The sequence below is a fragment of the Vitis vinifera genome, chromosome 8 (genome assembly GCF_030704535.1).
Source record: "Vitis vinifera cultivar Pinot Noir 40024 chromosome 8, ASM3070453v1".
Lineage (NCBI taxonomy): Eukaryota > Viridiplantae > Streptophyta > Magnoliopsida > Vitales > Vitaceae > Vitis > Vitis vinifera.
In genome coordinates, this window is record NC_081812.1 from 4,259,036 (window position 1) to 4,267,431 (window position 8,396).

Consider the following 8,396-nt stretch of genomic DNA (forward strand, 5'->3'; position numbering starts at 1 on the left):
AAGGCTTTAAGTTAAAAAAGAAATTTGCAGAAGCCATTTTCTTCAGCAAAGCTCCTGAATGGACTTCTAATGGCAATGTTCTTCCAGCCCAGCATTATGTTAATCTTCATTTTCAAAATAGAAGGCCTACACTTTTGTTCACTCCCTTATTGAAAAATGAGATTTGCGCTGAACCAATTATTAAACAAATTAAGCATTGGAGGGCTAGAGTTATCAGTAGAGACTTTGAAGCCTACCCTAAAAACATGAGGCATCTCATGGCTGCGGATTCCCGTCATCTGATATTCTGCAGCAAAAAGATTGATCCTATATCATTCAAATCTACGATTCAAAATACTCAGCTCTTAATGGATTATCGTTCAGATTATTTTCCCCCATGATCAGCATGCTCTTCTCAGTCTACAAGTCTACAGCAAGCCTTTCCAGCATAAGTATCTACAAAGCAACCTTTCTTCTGTCCTCTCTACAGAAAGCAAGATTCCGGGTCATTGGTCAATAGCGCTACAGTTCCTTTTTACTGTTCACTATTCACTATTCAAGCACGGGTCTACTGTTCATGGTTACTATTCAAGATTCCTTTTTTGCCTATTTAAGGAGGCTCGGGCCTCATTTGTAAGCACGTTCATTTTTACGTTCATTTTTAGGTTCAATTTTAAGCTGAAGCTCTCCCTTCTCTCTTCTTTCTCTCTCATCATGTAACCCCTTCAAGCCTTCAAGCTTTCTTCAAGCTTTCTTCCTTTGTCCATTGTAAGATATTTCTCCTTATGTATAATATAAGTATGTTTTGATTACCTCCTATATGGATGGTTTTTAATTAAGTTTTATTTTTCATTTTATTTTATGTTCTGATACCGCCTATATGGTCGGTTTTAATTAAGCTTTATTTTTAAGTTTATGTTTTTTATTTTGTACCGCCTACATGGTCGGTTTTAAGCTTATTATGAACTAACAAGTTTTTTGGTTCTTTTTCTTTAAATTTCTTTGTTGGATATCTTTTGTATTTTCTAACCCTCTTCTTTGTTTTGAATCACTGGCGTAATTCATTTGTTCATTTGCTTGAATAGTGAACAGTAAAGGGAACTGTAGCAATATTGACTTTTGACCCGGAAGCTTGCTTATGAAAATTTTCTTGAAATGCTTTTGCAGCAATCTCTCTGGGGTTTTCAGAGAAAAATTCTCTTTCAATAACTAAAAGAGATTGATTTAAATCATTTTGCCAATATCTTGATTTTGTTGGGACTGGTGCAAAGAGCCCCGGATCCCATGCTTGTGTTCATGCTCTTATAGGCAAACCTGGTTATGATAGAAACAGGACTGTTTCCTGGTTTGATCTTAAAGCCATGAGTCTTAATATGCAGGACAACTGAATCTAAGATGTCTGCATCTCTTAATCTAACTGTGAAGTTAGGATAACACTGGAAATAAACTGGGCCATCATTCAGTCCAGCTTGGACTGCTCCTATAATAGAATCTCGATATTCGAGATGCCTATTATCCCTTAAACACATGACAATGGCGGTGTTTAAACCTAATCTTGTCAAAGGCTTAGCTGCTACTTGAATCATACCAAAGTGTATGAAATTATAGCCATCTTTCTTATGCTTTTCAACGGATCTGTTATCTAGAAGTCTTATGACTTGGTCGTCTTGCTCTAAACTGACTGTCATTTCAGAGGTCTTAATGGTATAATCTGTGAAGAACTTAAAGGTTCCTTTCTTATAAATTTCTTGATTAGACACCTTGGGTAATTTCCAATCATCTAAATCATTTTGAATCTTAGGATAATTGATCTCTTCACTGTTTACAACAGTATCTTGAGAATCACTGGATCTCCTAGACATGGTTCGGAAAATTGAACTCATTTTAGGGTTTTTGATCTAGAGCCTAATAGCAGATTGACAAACCTTATGAGACGTCACCCCAACCCTCTTACAGCCTAACAAACGCTTATCCACGGCTAACAACGGCTCAACCGGCAGGGCTCGCGCTCCCAGGCACACTGCTACCTATCCTAGGATATATATATATATATATATTTATAGTAATATTTATTAAGATATTAATATGAGGGATCCCTTTGAATCTCTTATTTCATAGGAATTTTCTGCAACTTTGTTCCTTTGGAATATCTAAGTCAAGTAAGGGGATTTTGTAAAAATACTAATGAATTAATTACCCTGATTTTGGTATAGGGCTAATTAATAAATAAATATATATTTAGAGTAATATTTATCAAGATTTTAATATGAAGGATTCCTTTAAATCTCTCATGTCATTCATAGGAATTTTCCACGACTTTGTTCCTTTGGAATATCCAAGTCATGTAAGGGAATTTTGTAAAAGTACCTTTTTTTGTTATAAATGATCAAGTATATTTTTGTGAACTCAAAAAAATGTTTTGATGAGTTTGAAATGCTAAAATTAGGAATTATTTTGATTTGACTATACTTTTACTTTATATGTGCATTATGGTTATTTAGCCATAATCAACAAGGGAAAAAATGTTGACCTTTGTTACCCTTGGTGAGTAATGATAATTTGAAAACCCAGTTAATAGGGTAGTTCTTGACTTATGGTATACCATTAGATTAGTTCTGGTTCTGCTCACCAACATGTAAGGAACATATGAGGCTAGCCACTTTTGTTATTCCCATTATGATTGACACCTTTGTAAGTCCTACTATGATAAGCATTTCTATTAACAACCAGAATTTTGCTTTGAATAAATGCATGTTATCAAGAAATTCAATTTGATACTTTTCTAAAAATAACTCATATAATACAAGTTTGTTTTGTATTATTGTACTCATGTTATAAGCATTCCCCATTTCATTTTTGAATAAGTAAATGTGCTTGATCTCTACCCCTTATTAGGCTTTCAAACTCATTCATTTTATTAAACATTTTTAGGTGCACTTAATTATGGGAAGGAGTGACATGGGTAGGAAGGGCTCGAAAAGGTCTTTTATTTATCTAGTTTTGTGACTAGTTTATTTGTATTTTAGTGGTTTGTATTTACTAGTACTTTTGGGAGAATTGTTATAGTTTTGATTTAAGGATTTTGTATGTGAAGATAAATTTCTAATTAAGACTTTTTGGTAAGCTTAATTGCTACTTTAGACAGATTTTATGATTAACATGTTGCTAATTATTTCAGCTTGTTGGGTCATTTTCATGTCAAGCCTTTGAGTTTCACATGTGAAATGACTGTGGTGTCTTGACATCTGGGTATTAGGTCATAACAAAGTAGCATCAAAGCTATAGGATGGGGTCTTGTAGACTTCTTAACATAGTTGGGTTGAGTTAGATTATGTGTGACGAGGATCTCTATATTTGTTTTGAAAATTTTCAATTTCCCTTAGTAATTCAATTATTATTTATTCCAAACCCTTTCGTATTCCTTCCATTGTAAAAACCTAAACATGGGTCAATCATTTATTTTTAGAGGAAAAACTTTTAAGCAGTTTAAGAAAGTAATCCTTCTTTTAAAGAAAAGGTAGACCTAATAGTAACATAGTCTTGGATTCTTAACCTAGAGAAGTAATTTGATTTTCTAGGTTACTCTAAAACATAGAAAGTGATGTTTTCCATCTTTATGCTTGAAGGAGAGGTAGAATACTGGTAGATGATGGAGAAAAGGATTTTAGGGAACTAGGAATCCTTAAATTGGGATAAATTTAAGGAAGGTTTTTACAAAAAGGACTTTATAAATAGTGTTTGATGCCAAAAGGAGGTTGGGTTTATGTAGTTGGTGCAAATTGATATGTTAGTGGTTGAGTATGAGGCCAAGTTTACTCAACTCTCCTATTTTGCTCAAAATCTTATACCTATTGGGTGATGTAAGGCATTTTGCTTTCAAGATGGTTTGAATCCATTTATGAAGGTTAAAATCTTTCTCCATAAGTTGGAAACATACTTAGAAGTTGTAACTCTCCTAACTAAGAGGAATAGCAAGGAGCTCCAATAGTAAAGGGAGCAACTATGTAGGAGAAGTAGATCTGATAATGTACAAGGTAGATTCGGTCAATCAAGGTATAAGGGTAAAAAGCCAACTCAAGAGACAAACCAACCAAGGAAGAGTTACACCTTGTACTAAGTGTGCGAAGAGACATGATGGTACCATATGCTATAGAGAGACTAGTACATGTTTTAGTTGTGGCCAACAAGGTCATTTGATTTGGGATTATCCATTTAGAATGAATGCTTAGGCTTAGAAAATTGAAGAAAGGAAACTTAAGCCTAAAACCTAGGGGAGAGTATTTCTAATGACATACCAGGATGCTTGAGCTTCATCAGATGTTGTCACAGGTATTGTTTAGTTCTATTCCTAGTTAGTTAGAGTTCTTATTGATCTAGGGGCTATTCACTCTTTTATTTCTACATCACTTGATTTATTAGATTTGCTTTCTAGCTTGTTAGAGTTTGATACGTTTGTTTCCACATTAGTTGGAAAAGTCACTTCTGGCTACTAAGGTTCTTAAGGAGGAGTCTTTTATAATTGATAGAGAGTTGCTTGTAAACCTGATTCTTCTTAATTTAACATAATTTGACATTATATTGGTGATGGATTGGTTGGTAACTTATCATGCCCTAGTTGATTATTTTAATAAGCAGACGAATTTTCAAATTTCAAGTCATCTTGAGTTTTGTTTTGAGGGTAGTTCTATTGATATACCAATGCAATTGATTTTAGTTATGAAAGCCCAATCTTTGCTTAAGAAAGGGTGCCAAGGGCATTTAACTTATGTTGTTAGTAGTGACAATGATGTAAGGTTGGATGATATTACTATAGTATAGGATTTCCTAATGTTTTTCCTAAGGATTTGCCTAGGCTTCAACTAGAAAGAAAGATGGAGTTCATTATTAAGTTAGTACTGAGATTTCCTATTTCAAAGACACCTTATGATATGACACCTTTAGAACTCGAAAAAAAAAAAACTAAAACTACAACTCTAAGAAATGCTTGACAAAGGCTTTATAAGGCCTTGTGTATCACCTTGGGGGGGGGGGGGGGGTGGGGCTTAATACTTTTTGTTACAAAGAAAAACGGGATTTTGAGATTATGTACTAATTATAGGAAGTTGAATAATGTGACCATTAAGAACAAGTATCCATTGCCTAGGATTGATGATTTGTTTAATTAGTTGCAAAGTTCTGGTGTTTTCTCTAAGATAAACCTTCGATATGGATATCATCAACTTAGACTCATAGCTGAGGCTATGCCTAAGACAACTTTTCGTACTAAAAATATGCATTATGAATTTTTGGCGATGCCTTATTGTTTGACTACTGCACTTGCAACTTTTATAGATTTGATAAATCGGGTATTTAGACCTTACTTAGATTAGTTTGCGATTATTTTTATAGATGACATCTTAGTGTACTCACAAGGTAGGGAGGAGCATGAGCAACACTTGAGGATTGTTTTACATATTTTGAGAGAGCATAAACTCTTTACTAAGTTCAAGAAGTGTGAATTTTGGCTTGATAGGGTTTCTTTCTTTGGTCATGTAGTTTCCAAGGATGAGATATCTATTGATTCTAGCAAAGTGAAGGTTGTGGTTCATTGGAAAAAGCCTACCAACATAACTGAGGTTGGGATTTTATAGGATTTTTTTGGGTATTATAGACATTTCATAAAAGGAGACTCTAAGATTGCTTTACCTCTAACTAAACTCACTTAGAAGAAAACTAAGTTTATATCACTATAAGAAAAAATGTTAACCATGATGCTTTTTAAGTGTCAAGAAATACATTCAATGACGTTTCCCCAAAGCGTCATCTACTAGCCCGTCATAATAAGTATTTGCCTACAATGACGCTTCTAGAAAGCGCCATTGAAGAGAACCTTGATGCTTAAAAAAGTGTCATCATTATATCAAACTATAAGGACTCTTCTAGAAAACACCATTGAAGAGAACCTTGACACTTAAAAAAGTGTCATTATTAGTTGTTCACACTACATTGACACATTTATTAGTGCCATTATTAGGTTGGATAAATGTCACTAGTGGTTATTCTCATTTCTTGACACTTAGTAAAAGTATTAAGGAAGATGATTGTTTAATTTTAAATTTAGTTTTAATTTAATAATTGTTGCATCTAATTTTTCACCTGCTATTGAAATAATGCATACACATAAGAAAAAAATTATGTACCAATGAAATTAGTTGTTGCACCTAATTTTTCACCTGGTAATACATTTCCAAATTGCAGTATTTAATCACAAATAGAGAACTTGTATTTCATAAATAAGAAACACAAAAAAGCTAAAATATATTAAAATAACAAAAAAAAAAAGTCACAACTTTAATGTTTAGTCCCTAAACATAGTCCATTTTTACTTTACATGTAACCCAATTTTTTACATGCAACCCAATTGTGCTTTGGTCTTCAACATACTCCTTCATGCTAGCTTATCCAACTACAAGGTTAATTTCCCAAAAAGAAGACCTACATGCACAAAAAACTAAAATCAATTACAATTTCAGAAAAAGATATATAAGTGAACACTTCTAGAAATAGAGAGAAAGAAATGACAATGAAAATATAATAGGAAAACAAATGTGTATACCAATTGACATATGTGACCCTAAGAATAATTACAACAAAATTACTATCAATAGTTAAAACACAAAGCAAGAGATTAATCAAATACGGGACAAGAGAATATCAACATCAATAATCCATTAAAATATTCAATTATGCATCATCTAATAGTAATAAACCTCATCCAATGCGAAACATTGACAAAGGAAGGTTTGGGAATATGGTGTAACATGGAATAAATAGGGTTCACACCATAATACTTTATCAACTAAGTTTTTTGTTAAGTTATAAGAATTAACATTTCCTACCATCTGAAATGCATCACAACATTGCATCCAAAATAGTGGTCAATTGCATCACAACATTCATCTTATTTATCACTATCAAGGCTAGCAATAACTATATGAATTCCACAACTTAATAATAAATAAAGAGGCATGCATACAAAAATACAGAGAAGAATATCTACAACTTAATAGTAGATAAACATCTTCTAATGATGAATATTTTTTAATGAAAGCTCATATTTCATATTTTAATATTTCATATTTTAAAAAGATTATGATTATTTTTTAAAATAAAACTTATTTATTTAGGCATATTTGGGAAAATATCTAGAAATATGTGAGCGATCCAAAGTGACAACTATATGGCAAAGATATGATTGCATAAAAATTTAACAACAAATTCAGGTTATCTATGAAGTTAAATAGAGATTCAAACATTAGTCTATCATGCAACACATTACACAAAAGTAAAACTTAAGGAACTTTAAATTAAGATTGTCCATAATACAAACACATAAAGTGTGAAACCGGAATTCATTTTTTATAATTGTTATTTCTCATGTATACTAAATTTAAAAAGCATGGTTATAAAGCAAAGGATGTAAAATAATAAAAACTTCATCACCAAAATAAATTTCTTGAATGAAAAAAATATAATGGTAATTTATGAGTAGTAGAGACCATACCTCTAAGAGTATGTTGTTGGTCTTAAAATTTATGCAAATCATGAGGGGATTATGTTCATAGAGATGCTTCATTGGCAGCTTCTAGAGCTATGCTTAATCAATTACTCAGTCTACAAATTGGTTGAAGAGATAAAAATAGAACGATTAATTTTAATAAAATGAAAATTAAACTGCAAACCACATTTTCGACACTTGAAAAAACTTAATTAGAAGTTAATTAAGCAATGTAATTTGAACTTCCACTGGTATATATATATAGTAATCCATTATCTTGTAGTTTTAGATTCATTGAAAAATAAATAAGTTAAGCAATGAAACAAAAAATTTATTTTATGAAGAAATCTTTATGTTTTATGAGGGTGACGATGTAACTTACAATGTTGTGGTAAAACACCATGGACAAAATTAGAAATCTTCATGTTACCTTTTGAACTAACAAGAACATTATGTAGTTGAGAATGAAAACAAGTGATCACATGAGAACAACGAAATTCCAAGTGTATATCCCCTTTTAGAAGATCTTTAATAGGAAGCAAGAAATAATAAACTTGATATCCCTATGAAAAACACCTTTGTTGTGGCAATAACTCATGAACTATTAGAAACTTGGAAAAGCTTCCAACTTTCAGCTTCTAAAAGTTTCCCTTTGGATGTATGTGAGTCATGCATGCAATTAACAACTTAGTTCAGTTATGGAAAATTGGAGAAATATTATAACAATAGAAAGAAAATATTATCAATTTGGTCGTGGTTCCATCAAACAATTTACTTTTAATCATAGTTTGGTTCAAAAGAGAAAGAAATTAAATATTAACCTCACCAAAAGTGATAGGTCGATAAGGCAAAATTATGATCTATTTCCATACAAAAAGGT